The sequence below is a fragment of the Dasypus novemcinctus genome, chromosome X, assembly GCF_030445035.2.
Source record: "Dasypus novemcinctus isolate mDasNov1 chromosome X, mDasNov1.1.hap2, whole genome shotgun sequence".
Taxonomy (NCBI): domain Eukaryota; kingdom Metazoa; phylum Chordata; class Mammalia; order Cingulata; family Dasypodidae; genus Dasypus; species Dasypus novemcinctus.
This window is the reverse complement of record NC_080704.1, coordinates 65,946,689-65,966,333: the sequence shown is the minus strand read 5'-3', so window position 1 is coordinate 65,966,333 and position 19,645 is coordinate 65,946,689.

Genomic DNA, 19,645 nt, shown 5'->3' with positions numbered 1-19,645 from the left:
ATTATTAAGATGTTTATCCTACCAAAACTGATCTACACATTCAATGCAATCCCAATAAAAATCAACACAGCCTTCTTAAAGGAACTAGAAAACTAAGTAATTTATTTGCAAAGGAAAGAGGCCCTGAATAGCCAAAGACATATTGAAAAAGAAAAACGAAATTTGAGGAATCACACTACCTGACTTCAAATCATACTACAAAGCTACAGTAGTGAAAACAGCATGGTATCGGCATAAGGAGAGACACACAGACCAATGGAATCAAACTGAAAGTTCTGATATAGAACCTCATATGTGTAGCCATATAATATTCGATAAACCACCAAACCCTCTCAACTGGGAGAGAATGGCCTATTCAACAAGTTGTGCCTGGAGAACTGCATATCCATATGTAGAAGAATGAAAGAGGATTACCATCTCACACCTTATAAAAGATCAGCTCAAGATGGATCAAAGACCTAAATATAAGAGCCAAGACCATAAAGACCTTGGAAAACAGTGTAGGGAAACATCTACAAGAACTTATAATAGGAAATGGCTTCATGAACATCACACCAAAAGCACGAGCAACAAAAGAACAAATAGATAAATGAACTTCCTCAAAATTAAAGCCTTCTGCACCTCACAGGAGTTTTCCAAGAAAGTAAAAAGGGAGCCTACACAATGGGAGAAGATATTTGGCAAACATATATCTGATAGGAGACTTATAACTTGCATATGTAAAGAACTCCCATATCTTGAAAATAAAAAGATAAACAACCCATTTAAAAAATGGGGAAAAGATTTAAACAGACACTGCTCCAGAGAAGAAATACAAATGGCTAAAAAGCACATGAAAAAAATGCTCCAAATCTTTAGCTATCAGGGAAATGCAAATCAAAACTACAATGAGATACCATCTTACTCCCATAAGATGGGCAGCTATGAAAAACAGAAGAATACAAATGTTGGAGAGGATGTGAAGAAATGGGAACACTCATCCACTGCTGGTGGGAATGCAGAGGGATCCAACCATTCTGGAGGACCGTTTGGCAGTTTCTCATAAAACTAAACATAGATTTGCCGTATGACCCAGCAATACTACTGTTGGGTATATACCCAGCAGAACGGAAAACAAGGACACAAAGTGATATATGCACACCAATGTTCATAGCAGCATAGTTCACTCTCACCAACAGTTGGAATCAACCCAAATGCCCATCAACACATGAGTGGATCAATAAAATGTTGTATATACATACAATGGTATACTACTGGGTTTTAAGAACAAATACACTACAAACACACGTGATAACATGGATGAATCTTGAGAACCTTATGTTGAGTGAAGCAACCCAGGGATTAAAGGACAAACACTACATGACCTCAATGACATGAAATAAGCAAGCTGCCTCGGAGAGCTAGAGACTGGAAGGTAGGCTTACAGGAAATCTGGGTGTAGAGAAAGTATATAAGCTGACATCCTCATGGGTGAAATCTATGATAAGCTGGCAGTAATTATGTGCACAAGGAAGAGATAAAATGGGGGCATAGGGTTACCTTTGGGTGGAGCTTTGTGGGTTTGAGGGGGGCTAGGCATGGGTGGATGGGTAATATTACCCAAGAAATTGGGGGGAGGGTGGGGCAACATGCGAACATAGGAGATTGTCAGGTGTTGCTTGAGAATATAATGCTGAGAAAACCTTTTCAAACTATAATTAGGAAATTATATAAGCAGGACCTGCTTAAGATACTTAAAGGGGATAATCTGACGCAGGACAGTCTCCTAGGGAATATCTGAATGCTCATTTTGACAGAGTGGGTTATACCATTGGGTAGAGACCCATATAATGAGAGTGAAGGTAGACCCACATCCTAGGGAGGACTAATGCCATCAAATAGAGGGAACTGTAACTCTCAAGAAAAGGTTGGCTCCCAGGACATTAGGGCAGTTGAGCATGTCAAACACTCAACACTGTTGCAAGTATCTCTGAACATGACTCCTCAAGGAATGAAGATTGACTGTCACAGTGTGGCCCAAGGGGAGTGGGAACTACATATTGAATAGATGGAACCAAAGTAATTGTGAGGGCAAAAGAAGGGTTTCACAGCAGCACACAAGGATAGATATAAAACATGTAATATTACACCAAAAACATAAAGGGGATGACAGACTAATAATGTAAACCATAATGTAAAACATAGGATAACTAAAAACTTTAGACAACTGTATAGCCTAAAGTATAAACCACAATGTAAACACAAATGTTACCCTATTTGAAAGCTATTGTCTCAATACCTGTACATCAGTTTCAGTAAATATGATATGAATAAGTTAAAAGACTATCGCTGTGGATGGGAAAAGATTTTATTATGGATATGTGGGAGTACTGTATATTGTATATATGAATTACTGTGATCTATGGCTCTTGTGAAGAGAAGCTCAATAATTAGGGAAAAAGAAAAGAAAAATATAGGATGTAGAATTTTTCCAAATCAATATGTATTCTATATCTAACCTTTAAACTCATCGCTATATTCCATTTTACTATTATTGGAACCTGGCATTATATTGGGCTTCACTTTTCAGGAAGTTTTGGATCACAGAGTAGTTCAACAATGGCAGCGGAGGAATACTGGTATGGGATGTTATTGACAGGGGACATATGGTTGACAGGGAGTTATACAGGGCATGTGTCCAGGGTGCATGGAAATGTTTGGATATACTAATAGTGGAAACAATTAAAAACAACAGCTAGGGGGGTACTGGGTTCCTGGCCAGGAGGGATTCAATCATGGTCCCTAGGGGAGCAGAGACAGTCCTCTGGGTGCAACGGCAAGGACCAGGAAGGAATGAGGGTCCAACAGTGAGCCCCTCATACTAGTGACTATGCTTGTGATCCTATACACCTGAAATAAGAACAAGGCCCAGAGCAGCACTGTGCCTAGCAGTTCCCTCCTGACAACCTCTGTGTTACTCAAATGTGGCCAGTCTCGAAGCCAAACTCAGCAAGTAAATGCAATTCCTTCTCCCCAACATGGGACATAACACCCGAGGATGAGCCTCCCTGGCACCGAGGGTTCACTACCAAGTACCAGCTGATGACATAAATAGAAATGTCCTTGAATAAAAGGTTCAACTCGGACCAGCAGACTATCTCTGTCTACATACAATAACAGGAGTTAAAAATGCTTTTTGACCTAAATCAAGTGGGAAATGGAAAGGACAAATGAGTTTATATGGCTATGAGTCTCTAAAAAAGAGCCGGGAGTTTATCAGAGGGGTTTCCCTTATGTACACCTGAGCAGAGTCTCAGAGACAGATTAAGTAGATACAATCCCAGGTATTGGTTCTTCTGAGGGCTACAGAGACCCACAGGTTTTATAGTCATGGCAGATGGAGTTCATTGTCATGTCGGTTGGCCCTTCTTTGGAGTTGGGGTTTCTGTGTGATGGAGCTGTACTCAGATGTGATCTCTTTTCACAAGCCTTTCCTGTTACTTTACCAGATTTGTAGTTGGTGCTGGGGTTTAATATATACCCAGGGGATCTGAATCACTGGACTACCTTATGATAGCCAGGCCCTGAGCCTCAACAGACTTCAGCTCCTACACTCTGGTTTACTGGACTTACCCTCCTCAGCTAACATGGAGTTGAAGAAGGTCAATCACCACACCATGGAGTCAAGAGTGCCTACAAATGGAAGCAGGAGGATTGCACCCAGCATCCATGTGGTATCTAAGCCCCCTGTTGACATAGATGTGGAATGGACACAACCAATCCAAGGTCCACAGGATACAGGAATATAATATGCTTTAGAGTGGACTTACTGATATTCTCTTCAGGAACTATTGAGATTAGTATCGAAGAAAATATGGTATTGTTGTGGAGAAAGTGGTCATGGTGGCTGCTTGGTGTGGGGAATGGGAGGAAGAAATTGGATGTGCGGTTGTTTTCGGGACTTGGAGTTGTCCTGGGTCATGCTGCAGGGAAAATTACCAAACATTGTAGGTCCTCCCATGGTCCACTGGATAGAAGGTGGGTGAGTGTGGGCTATGATGTGGGCCACTGACCATGAGGTGCAGTGATGCTCAGAGGTGTATTCACCAAATGAAATGAATGTCTCATGATGATGGAGGAGAATGTTGCTATGGGCGGTGTAGTGGGGTGAGGGGGGTGGGGGTATATGGGGCCCTCATATTTTTTTAATGTAATATTTAAAAAGATGAATAAAGACAGAAAAAATAAAAAGAAACATTAAAAAATTGCAGTGTAAAATTGATGCCTTTTTATTTCAGAGCTTTTTCTTGCTGCTTTAGAGTTATTTCTGCACAGGTCAACTGATGTTCTGAATCTTTAATTGAGCAGTCAGAGTTTCATTCAGCTCAAGGAGTCAAGTTGGGTGGTCTATTTTGCCTCTCACACTGGTACCAGAATTGGTAAATACTGTAGTAAGAACCTTTATTTCTGGAAGAAGAAGTCTGAAGTAGAAAATCAGGACTGGAACTGTAGTAGACCCTCAACAACCACTTATCTGTGGCACAACAACAACCATCTTTTGAAATGAAAATGAAAACTTTACTCTGAAATTCATTTGTGAGACAACTCCTGATATCTAGGAATCTCAAAACCATTTTTTAAAGAAAGAAAAATGGAGGTATGTCACCCAATAATGAAATCTGTTCCGTTCAAAAGAGTTGGTGGAATATTATCATAACAGGAAGCCGTGGATGGCAACAACTTCTCAAACAGGAAGACTTTTTAATCTGTTTCCCATGTCAGTGCAATATGATGATATATTTGCGTATAAAAATCTTCTGATACTCTCTTCCCTTTTTTTGCTTTCCCTCCCCAGTGTTTTCTGTTTGTTCAGCATGTTTACTCATGGTGAACCTAAAATCAATTAATTTATGTGTCCATCTTGTCACAGGGTGTTATCTCAGTGGGTGGAGACAAACACAATAAACAAGAAAATATTAAACTTCCATTCTGGGGTGCCCACCTACATTCTCAAATAGAGGGGACATGATTCTCTCAAGTACATAGGCAATGCCTAATAAAAAATTTTAAAAAATAAAAACAGACCAGTATGTTAATCCCTCAATATTAATGCATGTAACTATAAACCTTGCTCTTTAAAAATTGAAGCTTTATGCTTGCCATAGGTTTTGAGAGTGTGGAGAGAGAAGAATGGGTGGAACATAGGGCACTGGAATTGTTCTGCATGATCTTACAAAGACAGACACAGGCCATTATACATTTTCTCAGAACCCATAAAAGTGTATGGTGCAAAATGTAAACTATAAAGTAAATGACTGACCATGGTTAGTAGCAATGCTTTGATATTTGTTCATCAATTGCAACAAATGTACCATACTCTTGTAGGATGTTAGTGGTAAGGATAGGGTGTGGGGGGTTAATGGGAATCCCCTTTATTTTCTATGTGAAATTTCTGTGACCTAAAGCTTCTTGGTGTACAAAGTGAAAAAACAAAGACACTGAGGGACCATATAGAAGACACTCTCAATATATATAGAAGACAAGAGATTTTACAGTGATGAAGGCACAATGCAAAAAAAAATTATTATTTTTTATTTTTAGTTTGGCTTTGTTTAGGTGGAGGTTTTGGATTGCAGAAAGATTGCAAATGTGGCAAGGAAGGATTGCTTGTGTGGGGTTTTGATGGTGGGGGCATATGTGGATAGGGGCATGCCTATGGAAAATGAATGGGTTCAAGTGGTCATGGGATATTGTCTTGGCGGGTGGAAACCCACACAATAACTGAAAGAATATTGAATTCCAATCCTGGAGAGTCCTGCTACATGCTCTGATTCACTGGCAGGAATCCCTAGAGTACATGGACAGTGCCTAGCAAAGGAGGACAAACCAATATGCCAGGGCTTCAATACTTATGATTGAACTTATGAACCTTGTTCTTGTGAAATTGAAAGTTATTATTATATATTGCCTGAGTTACCTCCTGAAAGCCTCCTTTTTTTCAAATGTGGCCTCTCTCTAAGCCAAACAGCATATAAATAAATGCTCTACCTTCCCCTCAGTGTGGGACGTGATTCCCAGAGATGAGTCTCCCTGGCATCTAGGAATTATGACCAAGTGCCAACTAGAGATGCATTTGGAAAAAGACCTAGAGCAAAAGGAAAAACTAATACAAATGTGTTTTTATGGCTAAGAGATTTTGAAGTGAGTCTGGACATCTTTTCAGAGGTTACGATTATGCATGTCTCAAGAGGATCTCACTGACTGCCACACTAAATAGTGCCTCAAGCTGGGCTGTTCCTGAGGGCTCTAGAGACATTTGGATACCATAGACAGGGCAGACAGTCCCAGTAAATCAGCACCCAGTCAGTAGGCCTTACCTTGAAATATATGATAACCTATCTCCCCAATGTATCATAGTTAGCCTCGTTTATAATTTTCCCACACGTGGTTCTTCTACCCCTTTTATTTGAGCCTATAATTAGAACTATACCCATTACATACATGTCAGAGACTTAAATCTTCTGGCTGTTCATACACCAGTTGAGCCCTGAATCTTAGCAGAGTTGCAGCCAACACCTACTTTCCAGTTTGTAGGACTCACCTAGGACAACTAATGAAATGATGATGATGGGTAATGCCCATCCCCTAAAACAAAGAATATTTACAACTGAAAGCAAGGCAATTCCATGCATCTGTCGCGTGGATCTAAGTCCCTCTCATTCAGAAGCAGAGTGGACATCATCATTCCAAAATCCCCAAAATTCAGGCATGAACTAACATAAGGTGGGAATGCAACTATGGACCAAAGTAAACTAAATATTATTCTGGTAATGGGAGAACTTGTACTCTTGATATAAGGGCAGTGGGCGCTATAAGTTATGAGAAGATGGGGAAGGAAAATAGTTATAATGCATGGTGTCTTTGGGACAGTGAAATTGTTCTGCATGATATTGAAATGACAGATACAGGCCATTATATATTTTGTCAAAACCTATAAAATTGTGCATTCCAAAGTGTACACCATAATATAAACTATAGGCCATGCTTAGGAGCAATGCTTCAATATGTATTTGCCCATTGTAACAAATGTACCACACTAATGAAAGATGTTGTGATTGGGGAAAAGTGTGGGAGAGGCAGAGGTTGGAGTATATGGGAATCCCCTGTAATTTGATGTAACATTTTTGTAATCTGTGTCTCCCTCAAGAGAATTGGTGGCTCCCAATGGGTTAGGGCAGTCTAGTATGTCAATCCCTCAGCATTATTGCAAGTATCTGTGAATCTGATCATTCAAGTAATGAAGATTGCTTGTCACTGTGGGCCCTGAGGGGAGGGGCAGAGAGGAATAGAATAGATGGAATCAGGGTAACTGGGGGGCAATGGAAGTGTTCCACAAGATCATGCAAAGATGGATATAAGACTTGTTAAATTACACCAAAATGTATAAAAGTCCATAAGCTAAAATGTAAACCATAATGTAAAACATAAAGTGACTAAAAATTCAGGAAATTGTACAGTCTAAAATATAAACTGTAAAGTAAACCAACATGGAACCATGTTAGAAAACTATGTTTCAATATCTGTAGAGCAGCTGCAGCAAATATAACATGAACATGTAAAAAGATCATTGGTGGGGAAGGGGGAAAAGGGTTTGGTGTTGGATATATGAGAGTCCCCTATATTGTATATGTGAATTACTGTGATCTAAAACTTTTGTGAAGACAAAATTGAAAATTAGAAAAGAAGAAAAGAGAAAGGATGCAGAAACTGATGAAGAAATGAAAGAAATTGCCTTGCCACTGTACATACAGGGCAACACCTACCGCAGTGATGAAAGGCAAAACATCGAAAACAAATATGTTTACTAAAGCTTCTTAAAAAGTAAAGGGGCAAAAAATTTTAATTCAATCTAACCACCCATCAGTTTGTTTAACCGCTTGTTTGGGAAATAACATTTTAGGGAAGCCTGAAGTATTGCCTCATTCATTCACTTCTATGTATAATCCAGAAGCTGATAAGCGCTTGTGGTTAGTTACCCTCTCTAAATCAAAGAAATAAAAGCATCTAAACAGAGGTAGTTAAAGGAGATAATGTATAATTTAAAGGGTTTAAGCCAGATGAGGAAATCCTTGAGGCCAACATACACAGTGAGCCGAGAAGAGCTGAGCTCCACATTGCAACCTTTCAAAGGCATTGAGGAAAATAACCAGAGCATCCCTCTCTTTCTGCAAATAATCCTGTTGCTAATTATAACCCTTGCAAACAAACTCCGATATTTTCAAAAGCAGAAAGAAGTAAGATATATCAAACTGTACCATATTGTACTGTATTTTTAATAGCCTCTGATTTCTACTTGAAAATGTGAAAGAAGACTTTTCCAAGGAAATCAGACAATTAATAGTTGACCAATTTCCAATTTTACCAAACCTCAATTTTTTGTATTACTAACCTCTTACCTCTCCCTCCATCCCACCCTCTTCTTCTCCACTCCTCTCTCCTTCTCTCTCTCTACCTCCCCATCTTGAACCAGTCTCTTTTAAATATGCACTCAATTATAATAATAATGAACATAATTGTTTAAATCTGAAATGTGGTTTCCACAATTTATGTTGCTCTGACTTAGAGAGATCCAAGAAAGCAAAGTAGGTAGCAGCAAAACTGGAAAAGGAAGCAAAAGGAGAAAACAACTTTAAGCAAGAATTAAGAAATATGTTCTACTAGCAGGAGAAAATCCTCTGAGGTATTCCCAGTCCTCTCCAGTAGCTTGAATATATGGCTTTTTGTATGTTCATGAAATAAATGCTAGTACCCGGATGCTTTGAAAGTTCAAAATGAAAAATAAACAACATCATTCAAATGATGAAAGTCAAGCTGAATTTCCACAATTCCCACTTCAGGAAGCAGCATTGCCTGTTTTTAGAGACAGCCTGCTTGCCTCTCAGGAGGTTTCACAAGCAATGGAAAGGACACACAGAAACACGCACATGCCTAGCTCAAAAGCAGAAGATCCTGAATTCCAGAAGTAGTGTACTGGAAAGAAAAGGGGAACAGATCAACTGGAGTAGGTACTGGAATCTCCAGTCACTGGGTTGTTCCCAAGTATAGTCTCAGCTGTTCTCTACCTGGTTACCGATTCTTTTTGTGAGCTGTCCTCCACTCCGCTCTGCCTTGCTTAGTCTGGGTTTTCCCTTTTAACAGTAGGAAGATGGTAGACCCTACTTTCATGTTATGACATGCTATGGCTCCCTCCCCTGACAGCCACCCAGGTGGAAATTTGAAAGGCTCCTCTGATCTGCAGTTTGAGGAAGAAGTAAAGGAGAGGGAGGAATTAGTAGTGGTGTTCTGAGTAGAAGAGGAGAATTTGGGAAGAAGAATGTTTTTGTTGCTCTTTTATTGGTTCCAATGGGAGAAATATTTAGGAGCTGAAAATTAACTGAATGGATTTTTTTTACTGAATATTTGTGTGAATTCTCAACATGGGTGCACAATGTCTGTTTGATAATATTATTGTAACTACTCAAATGGCCTCCATAGTATGAACACATCATTTGCTAAGCAGTTCCTATGTGTCAGGCACTGTGCTAAATGCTGAGCATAAAGAAACAAATTAGACACATTCTTTATTCTCAAAACCTCACAGCTTAGTCCAGGAGAAAGACCGGTAAGCAAATTAAATCAATATAGGGTAATAATTATTACGGAAGAGGTAGGTGCAAAATGCTATAGGAACACAAATAAGAGACCCTCAAGTCTACCTAGGGGTTCCCAGAATGTTTCCCCTGGGGCTGATTCTTTTTTTTTTAATTTTTAATTTTTAAAAGATACTTAGATTACAAAAAATGTAACATAAAAATGTAGGGGATTCCCATATGCCCGGCTGCCTACCCCTTCCACACTTTCCCATATTAACAACATCCTTCATTAGTGTGGTCCATTTGTTACAATTGATCAACACATGTTGGAGCATTGCCCCTAAGTGTGGATTATAGTTTAAATACTCTCCTGCACAATTTTGTAATGGCCTATATCTGTCATTGCAATGTCATTCAGGACAATTCCAATGTCTTGAAAATGACCACATATTACATATATTTTCCCCTCTCCCTCCCTCAGAACATCCAGTGACCTCTGGCCCCACATCAACAATAAATATTCTTCCATTGTTAGAATAGCAATAAATCCACAGTAGAATAACAGCAAGTCTACTCTAGTCCCTTTTTCATTCCCCAGCGCAAGGATTAGGAATGGTGATGCCCACTCCACCTCTAATTGAGAGGGCCTTCGATCCCATGTGGCAGATGGCTGGGACTATCTTGCATGCAGTTGTAGACTCTGTTCCTTGGGATGGTGGTTGTCCATCATCATTTCCTTCTTAGTTCTCCTGGGTGAGTCCAATTAACTGAAGAGTAGGTGTTGCAACTCTATTAGGATTCAGGGCCTGACTGGCTCATGGAAAGCCCAAATTTTTAAGTCTCTTGGACGTAAACCTATCACCTCTAGTGCTAACTATACATTCAAATATAAAGGGCAGAAGAGTCATGTGTAGAGAAACCACAACTGATTCCAACTCTTTCACGCTGAGAGCATAATTTCCAAAGTAGGGCCCACTGGCAGGGCACCAAACCCCTGAGCTCTCAGCCCAGCCTATAGTGTCTGGATGTCTCCAGAGCCCTCGGGAGCCCCACTGTTTGAGGCAATGTTTTCTTTGGCAGTCAATGAGATCCTCCTGAGAGTTACATAAGCATAACCTGTTGAATGAACTTCCAACTCACTTTGAAGACTCTCAGCCATATGAACTCATTTGTTTTTACCCTTTCCCACTTTTGATCAAGGTCTCTTTACTGTTGTATTGCTGATTGGTGTTTGGTAGTAATTCCTTGGTGCCAGGGAGGCATTGGAAAAAGACCTTAACCATATTTCCCCTAATGTGGGTACATATGAGAGGTGTGGGGAGCAGGGCATATAGGAATCCCCTATATGTTTTTGTGACATTTATGTAAGCTAAGTATCTTTCAAAATAATATAAAATTAATAAAGAAAAACATCAGTAAAAGAGAACAAAAGTGGTTCCCACTCCTCTCTCCGCATCAGTCAGGGTCCCTTCTGAGATCCAAAGATCCAGCTGGTCAACCTCACCACAAAGAAACTTCTCTACCCTATGACAGACCTCTCTTCCCGCAGGGAATGCCTTCTCCCAATCCACTGGTAGCAGCAAGCCAGGGGTTCCACTGAGTCTAGTCACCCTGAGGGCAGGGTATATGTGCCATTTCCAGCCACAAGGGCAAGCAACTCACAGTTTTCCTTTGGCTTATTTATCTTTCCAGTACCCTTCTAGATGACTCAGAGCACCTTCCCATTTCTATATATTATATAACCAAAGCAGCTCCTTTAGATAAGTTGCTGCCTACTCATGAAGGTTTTTTGTGTGTGTGAGAGGGTAAGACTCTGCCTACCCACTTTGGGCTGAACTGATTCCTAAAGGATGAATGAGAATTAGCAAGAAGAAGAAAGGAAGGACAAGAATTCCAGACAGAGAGAGCAGTGCCAGCAAAGACAGAGAAGTGTGAAAGAGCAGGGCATGTTTTATAGAATGCACACATTTTACATGTTGTTGTGAGGAGGGCCAGGCCATTTCAATTCAAAATCTAAATTAATTTTTTAAGTTATCTATGTAATCTAAATGACCAATTATTCACTATGAGGAGCCCTATCATAAATGATTTCATTCACATGAAACGTTTCTCTTTATCCTCATAATGGATCTCTGAAATAAGGTGTGGATTTCTGAAAAGGGAAGTGTGAATGTTGCCCTGGATATACCTATCTGAACCTTATACCTCCTCTCCCCTAGCAAAGTGGCTGAACAGATTCTTAAGAAATGGTGTTAGAAAAGGTAATTGGGTTTCCAGGTGAGGATATATTTGCCTGAAAGGAACGCAAAGGCAGACTCAACAAAAGTGTATTTATTTTTACATATAACATGTATTTGTGTATGTCAATGATAATATTGTTTATTTGAGCAACAAAATGACTGCACTAAAGACCCTTTTTTATTATTTTTGGCAGTCTTTGGCATGTAAACAATTCCTTTCAAGGTAACAAGATGACCTTACTAGCTCAAAACTTTCACCCTTATACAACATTGTCTAAAAGACACTGAAGAAAGAGAAGAGCTGTTCTCTCTCCCAAAAACCTCTCTTGCTCTCCATTTCACTTTCCCACTCCTTCTCATTCTTTCTCTTTTCCTTTCTCCCCCTCTCCAGTAAGTCACACACTATGGAAGTTTTTTAAAAATTACAAAACATAGAAGAATAAAGGCCAATATTATCACATAGTACCCATATTTTAAAGCATTATAGACACTAACTAATGGATAGTATTACCTAAAGTCAGTCAAACATTACTATTTTTATATATTATATAAACATTTTAGTTTGAAATAATTTCAAACCCATAGAAGACTTAGAAAATTAATGCAAAATGCATATAGAGAACTACAGCATACTCCTCACCTAGATACCTAGATCCACTGAATTTTAATATTTTCCACATTTGCCTTAACATTGAACCTATCTATCCATCATTCACTGTCTATTCATCTTTCTTACTGTACATTAGTTTGTATGATAGTCTACAGCTGATTTTGTGCACTATCTATTTATATATATTAGAATAAGGAAATGCATAGATACATAACTATTATATATGTTACCAATGGCAATTATGGTTGTATAGAATAGGGAGTTAAAGCTTAAATTATTCATAATTTTGGGGGGTTGATCATAATATTTCAGTAAATGATGATGATGATGATTGCACAGCATTGTGAATGTAATTAACAGCACTGAATTATATATGTGAATGTGGTTAAAAGTGGAAATTTTAAATTGTATATATGTTATTAGAATCAAATTTAATTGAATTATAGGACAGTACAAGAGAGTGAACTCTATTGTAAATGATGGACTATAGTTAATAGAACACTTATAAAAGTGTTTTTTTTCATGAATTTTAGCAAATATACCACACCAATATAATAATATGTATAATAGTAGTGTTATATACTAATATGTTATATTATATATAATAATATATAATATGTAATAATATATATAAATAGTAATGTTTGACTGACTTTAGTTAATACTATCCATTAGTTAGTGTCCATAATGTTTTAAAATATGGGTACTATGTGATAATATGGGCCTTTATTCTTCTATGTTTTGTAATAGTAATAATAGGGTGATATATGGGAACTCTGTATTTTATGTGTGATTTTCCTGTAAACCTACAAATTCTTTGATAAAAATAATTAAAGAAAAACATAAAAGTAGCTTTAATAGGAAAAAATAAATAAGAGAGGGTGAGATTAAAGAGACAATCTAAATTAAAAGCAATACATGATACTGGACTGAATGTAATAATAGAGGGGGAAATGCCCCAATAGACATAATTGGGGCACATGAAAAAGTTTAAATATTGCCTGGAAACTTTATATCTGTATTAAATTTCCTGACCTTGGTAACTGTACTTAAGGTGGTTACACAAGTGAATATTTTGTGTAAGGAGCATGACATACACAACCTAGCCTCAAATAGTTAGAAAATAAATAAACTCTGGCTAACTCTTCTGCCTTATTCTAATATATCATATCAGGGATATCATACACTATTTGTCCATTTTTGCCTGGCTATTTTACTAAACAAGATGTCCTCAGGATTAGTCCACTTTGTTGCATGTACCAGAATTTACTACTTTTTAGTAAGCAGTTTTATTCATACACTATACAATCCATCCAAAATGTACAATTAATAGCCCTAAGTAAAATCACAGAATTGTTTCTTCAAATCACAATCAATTTTAGATCATTTTCATTACACCAGATAGGGAAATCCCATACCTCTAATAAACTATTATTGAACCATAGGATTTGGTATAATACTTTTGTTACAATAGATGAAAAAATATAAGACTATTACTGATAACTATAGTTGGTAAATGGCAATAATTGTATTTTTCTTTTATATCATGCTTTTATAAACACCTTGTGTATTATTCAGTGAAAGGACTGCAGATGTAATGCACCAGAAATCTGCTGGCTTTTATAAAGTGTTATTTATTTGGGATAGAAACTTACAATTACCAGGCAATAAAGCATAAGTTACTTCTCTCACCAAAGTATGTTGCCATGTGTTGAATCAAGATGACTGACAAAGTCTGCAAGGGTTCAGGCTTCCTCTTCCTCTTAAGGCTCCATGGTCCCAGTTTCTTCTAATATCTGCTGTAAGCTGGGATAAATCTCTTCTTTCTTCCACTATTCATTCCTCTCCAGGCTGAGCTGCTCTGTTATCTGCACAAGATCAGCTGTATACTATCAAGTGAATGGCTCATCTCTCTTTCTAGAACCTCTGCCATGTCTAATGGAGTCTTCTCTCTTTCCTCATGTATCTGCTTCTCTCTGTATTTACTTCCCAGAGCGCCAGCATTAAACTCTGACTAACACCTCTGCCATGTTGTTTTCTTTGTGCAACATCATCCTGATGTGACACAAACAAAGCTTTAATCATAATTTAATCAAGTAAAGGTTAAAACTCTGAATACAATCCAATTTAATATGCCCAGAAGAATAGATCAGTTCAAAAACACAATAAAATATCTACTTTTGGAATTCATAAACAGTACCAAACTGTGACACTCCACCCTGTGAATCCAAAAACACATCCCAATATTCAAAAACCCTTATTTCAGTAACAATTCTAACTACAAAATCGTATCACAATCAGTTTAAAGAAAGACAGTTTGTCTTGGGGTAAATTCCCATCTGGTTGTACACCTCTGAAACTAACAAAACAATTTATCTGCTTCCAATATTCAAATGAACACACGAAGGATAAACATTTCAATTAGTGTAAGGAGAAATTTGGAAGGAAACATGAGTCATGGGTATTCTGAAGTTCAGGAAACCTGTAGGGGATACTCCATTCGATTTCAAAGTCTGAGGGTCATTCTTTTTTTTTTTTTTTAAGATTTATTTGTTTATTTATTTATTTATTTAATTCCCCCCCCCCCCCCCCGGTTGTCTGGTCTCTGTGTCTATCTGCTGCGTCTTGTTTCTTTGTCCGCTTCCGTTGTCCTCAGCGGCAGGGAAGTGTGGGCGGCACCTTTCCTGGGCAGGCTGCACTCTCTTTCGCGCAGGGCGGCTCTCCTTATGGGCACACTCCTTGCGCGTGGGGCTTCCCTACACGGGGGACACCCCTGCGTGGCAGGGCACTCCTTGCGCACATCAGCACTGCGCATGGGACAAGGAAGCCCGGGGTTTGAACCATGGACCTCCCATGTGGTAGACGAACACCCTAATCACTGGGCCAAGTCCATCTCCCTGAGGGTCATTCTTAAGATGATGTTTTCTTCTCCCTGGTGCCTCGTGAAGACACACCATTTACACTGGCTTGCCCAATGGCCATTTTCTTGGTTCCACCCTCACCAAGGATCTGGATGTCAATGACGTTCCAGACCTGACCCTCCAAGAGCAGTGGGGTGATTGTCACACTTAACCAATCTTTGGGTTAGAGCCTTAACCTCCATAGTACAGTGAGGTGAAGGACACATTCACCCTAAATTTTTTATTTTATTTTATTTTATTTATTCATTTTTTAAAAAATATCACATTCAAAAAATATGAGGTCCCCATTCACCCCCACCGCCCCCACCCCACCACTCCCCCCACAGTAACACTGTCCCCCATCATCATGACACATCCACTGCACATGGTGAGTACATCTCTGGGCATCGCTGCACCCCATGACCTGTGGTCCACACCATAGCCCACACTCTCCCACGTTCCATCCAGTGGGCCATGGGAGGACATACAATGTCTGGCAATTGTCCCTGCAGCACCATTCACGACAACTCCAAGTCCCGAAAATGCCTCCACATCTCATCTCTTCCTCCCATTCCCCGCAACCAGCAGCCACCATGGCCATTTTTTCCAAACCATTGCCACATTTTCTCAATTATTAACCACAATAGTTCATGAATAGAATATCATTAAGTCCACTCTAATCCTTACTGTATTCCTCCTTCCTGTGGACCTTGGCTTGGTTGTGTCCATTCCACATCTATGTCAAGAGGGGACTTAGATTCCACATGGATACTGGAAGCAATCCTCCTGCTTTCAGTTGCAGGCACTCTAGGCTCCATGGTGTGGTGGTTGACATTATTCAACTCCATGTTAGCTGAGTGGGGTAAGTCCAATAAATCAGAGTGTAGGAGCTGAAGTCTGTTGAGGCTCAGGGCCTGGCTATCATATTGTCAGTCCACAGATTCAAATCCCCTAGATATATCTTAAACCCCAGCACCAACTACAATTCCAGTAAAGTAGCATGAAATGCTTGTGAAAAGAGATCCCATCTGAGTCCAGCTCCATCACGCAGAAACACCAGCTCCAAAGAAGGGCCAACTGACATGGCAGTGAACTCCATCTGCCATGACCATAGAACCTGTGGATCTCTTTAGCCCTCAAAAGAACCAATAACTGGGGATGTATCTACTTTATCTGTCTCTGAGACTCTGCTCAGGTATGCATAAGGGCAATCCTTCTGACAACCTCCAGACTCTTTTTTAGAGATTCATAGCCATATAAACTCAATTGTCCTTTCCATATCCCCCTTGATTTAGGTCAAAAATCATTTTTAACTCCTGTTATTATATGTAGACAGGGATATTCTGCTGTTCTGAGTTGAACCTTTAATTCAAGGTCATTTTCTGGTTATGTCATCACCTCGACACCAGGGAAACTCATCCCCAGGAGTCATGTCCCATGCTGGGGGGAAGGCAGTGCATTTATTTGCTGTGTTTGGCTTCGAGACTGGCCACATTTGAGTAACACAGAGGCTCTCAGGAGGGAACTCTTAGGCACACTGCCACTCTAGGCCTTGTTCTTATTTCAGGCGTACGGGCTCACAAGCATAGTCATTACTATCAGGGACTCACTGTTGGACCCTCATTACTTCCTGGTCCTTGCCATTGCACCCTGGGGTCTGTCGCTGCTCCCTAGGGACCGCGACGGAGCCCCCCCCCCCCAGCCAGGGACCCAGCAACCCCCAAGGTATTGTTTTTAATTGTTTCCACTATGAATATATCCAAACAATTCCATGCACCCCAGACAAATGCCCTGTATAAATCCCTGTCAACCATATGTTCCCTGTCAATAATGTCCCATACCAGTATTCCTCTGCTGCCATTGTTGAACCACTCTGTGATCCAAAATTTCCTGAAAAGTGAAACTCAATATAATGCCAGGTTCCCTTAATAATAAAATGGAACATAGCGATGAGTTTAAAGGTTAGATATAGAATACATATTAATTTGGAGAAATTCTACATCCTATCTTTTTCTTTTCTTTTTTCTAATTATTAAGCTTATCTTCACAAGAGTTTTAGACCACAGTAATTCATATATACAATATACAGTACTCCCACATATCCAATATAAAATATTTTCCCTTCCACAGCGATAATGTTTTAACATATTCATACCATATTTACTGAAACTGATGTACAGATATTGAGACAATAGCTTTCAAACAAGGTAACATTTGTGTTTACATTGTGGTTTAAACTTTAGGCTCTACAATTTTCTTTTTTTAATTAAAATTATTTATTTATTTTTAAAAATTACATTCAAAAAATACAATTTTCTAAATCTTTAGTTATCCTATGTTTTACTGTTTTACGTTATGATTTACATTATTAGTCTATTGACCCTTTATGTTTTTGGTGTACTATTACATGTTTTATATCCATCCTTGCATACTCTTGTGAAACACTTCTATTGCCCTCACAGTTACGTTGATTCCATCTATTCAATATCTTTTTCCCCCTCCCCTTAGGGCCCACAGTGACAGTCAATATTCATTTCTTGAGGAGCCATGTTCAGAGATGCTTGGAACAGTGTGGAGGGCTTGATATGCTCAACTGCCCTAATGCCCTGGGAGCCACCATTTCTCTTGAGAGATACAGTTCCCTCTATTTGATGGCATCAGTCCTCCCCAGGATGTGGGTATAACCTCACTCTCATTATATGGGTCTCCACCCAATGATATAACCCACTCTGGCAAAATGAGCATTTGCATATTCCCTAGGAGTGTGTCCTACATCAGATTATCCCCTTTAAGTATCTTAAACAGGTAACTTTCCTTATTATATTTTGAAAAGGTTTTCTCAGCATTATACTCTCAATGAACACCTGATAAACTCCTATGTTCGTATGTTGCCCCACCCTCCCCCCAATTTCTTGGGCAATATTACCCATCCGCCCATCCCTAGCCCCCCTCAAACACCCAAAGCCGCAACCAAAGGTAACCCTATGCCCCCATTTTATCCCTTCCTTGTACATATACTTACTTCCAGCTTATCATAGATTTCACGCATGTAGATGTCATCTTACATCCTTTTTCTATCCCCCGATTTCCTATAAGCCTATCATCCAGTCTCTAGCTCTCTGAGGCAGCTTGGTTTACTTTTTTCATATCATTGAGGTTATGTAGTATTTGTCCTTCAATACCTTGGTTTCTTCACTCAAAATAAGGTTCTCAAGATTCATCCATGTTATCACGTGTGTTTGTAGTGTATTTGTTCTTAAAGTCGAGTAGTATTCCATTGTATATATATACCACATTTTATTTATCCATTCATCTGTTAATGGGCATTTGGGTTGATTCCAACTTTTGGCAATAGTGAACAATGCTGCTATGAACATTGGTGGGCATATATTGGTCTGTGTCCTTGTTTTCAGTTCTACTGGGTATATACCAGCAGTGGAATTGCTGGGTCATATGGCAAATCTATGGTTAGTTTTTTGAGAAACCACCAAACTGTCCTCCAGAATGGTTGTATCCTTCTGCATCCCCACCAGCAGTGGATGAGTGTTCCCCTTTCTTCACATCCTCTCCAGCATTTGTATTCTTCTATTTTTTTCATAGCTGCCAATCTTATGGGAGTAAGATGGTATCTCTTTGTAGTTTTGATTTGCATTTCCCTCACAGCTAAAGATTTGGAGCATTATTTTCATGTGCTTTTTAGCCATTTGTATTTCTTCTTTGGAGAAGTGTCTGTTTAAATCTTCTTCCCATTTTTTAAATGGATTGTTTAAATTTTTTATTTTCAAGATACATTAGTTCTTTATAAATGTAAATTATAAGTGTCTTATCCGATATATGGTTACCAAATATTTTCTCCCATTGTGTAGGCTCCCTTTTTACTTTTGACAAACTCTGTTAAATTGCAGAAGGCTTTAATTTTGAGGAAGTCCCATTTATCTATTTGTTCTTTTGCTGCTCATGCTTTTGGAGTGAAGTTCATGAAGCCATTTCTTATTACCAGGTCTTGTAGATGTTTCCCTACACTGCTTTCCAAAGTCTTTATGGTCTTGGCTCTTATATTTAGGTCTTTGATCCATCTTGAGTTGATCTTTGTATAAGGTGTGAGATGGTAATCCACTTTCATTCTTTTACATATGGATATCCAGTTCTACAGGCACCATTTGTTGCATAGGCCATTTTCTCTCAGTTGAGAGGTTTTGGTGGCTTTATCGAATATTATATGGCTATATATATGAGACTCTACATCAGAAATTTCAATTAGATTCCATTCGTCTGTGTGTCTCT